We start from the raw sequence: 1,109 nt of genomic DNA, 5'->3' as shown, positions 1-1,109 counted from the left end.
GTATTTATAGGTCTGCAAATGGAAGGATAAAACTGAGGTTTTTTGTTTAAAAGAATCATGAATATAGGAGATATGATGCTTCAAAGGCACTTATAGAACACAAATTTTAATTATCTGTCATTATCATTATTTATTGTAGTATTCAATACTTATTTGTAGACCTTATAGCATTTGGAGTAGTTTCTTGAAAGGATCATGATAGCTGCCATTGTGAAAGGGGTGTGGCTTAAGGCAAACACGGATGGTAGGTAGTCTCGCGGGGCCAGACTCAATTTTTAGAATAGAGTCTGGTTTCATGCCTAACATCAACTCGTGCTTGTCTGGCGGAATTTGGTCGACCTAATCAGATCACTGTTACTATGGTTACATTAGAATCCGCCCACGTACGGCAAGTCTATTATCAAGAATGGAACTAACTGAGATATTATATACTTTCTTTCTATGACAACTGCCGACTGGATTGCCTTTATCTGCTCTGATGGTTAGACAATTAGGCAAGTAAAGAAATGCATCGAGAAATAATGTGCTTGGATCCAAGATGAATTCAGCCACCATGATTGCTCCAACTTCAGTACTGCCAGAAAAAGCCAAAAATGAGAAGTACTTGACTGCTTTATTTTTCTTGATGTCAGGAAGCAAGTATGAAGTATAAAATAAGTATACAAGCAAGTATAAAATCAGTATAAAAATAATAAATCCACAATATTGTGGTGCGTGGGCGTATTTATAGAGATTAACATTCCTTGCCCACGCAAATCAAAACATTGAAAACATGAGTTGATATTAGGCTTGGCACCAGACTCTTATTCGGTAAATTAGAGTCTGGCCAGCGAGACTAGGATGGTAGGCACTAATTGTGCTAATTGCCAAGAGTCTCCAATCCCTCTAACAGTCGTATATCTATGGCTGTACACTATCACGATAGTGCAACTATCAATACTATCGCCCAGCCCTACTATACAGTAATCTTCACAATCTGAATCTTGAACTTAGGCCTACTAGTGGCAGTCGTCTGTCCAAACTCCAGCAGAGTGCTCCTTAAGGCATCACTGTGACTTAGACATGCTCTTCGGCCTCTTCCAGCATAGGTCCATGTGTTATAATGCTGC

The 1,109-nt window shown here is 39.0% G+C and overlaps 1 long non-coding RNA gene across 1 annotated transcript; it reads left to right on the top strand.

The window, feature by feature from the left end:
- The first annotated feature begins 7 nt into the window (after window positions 1-7).
- LOC109593257 (uncharacterized) lies at window positions 8-905 on the top strand. The gene is made up of 2 exons (XR_002190841.1): window positions 8-248; window positions 848-905. It is a non-coding gene; the product is annotated as an uncharacterized LOC109593257 (long non-coding RNA).
- Window positions 906-1,109: the final 204 nt, after the last annotated feature.

This window comes from Amphimedon queenslandica, unplaced genomic scaffold, assembly GCF_000090795.2.
Source record: "Amphimedon queenslandica unplaced genomic scaffold, v1.1 AMPQUscaffold_2312_Cont25686, whole genome shotgun sequence".
Taxonomy (NCBI): Eukaryota; Metazoa; Porifera; class Demospongiae; order Haplosclerida; family Niphatidae; genus Amphimedon; species Amphimedon queenslandica.
This window is presented reverse-complemented; position numbering and strand designations above follow the sequence as displayed.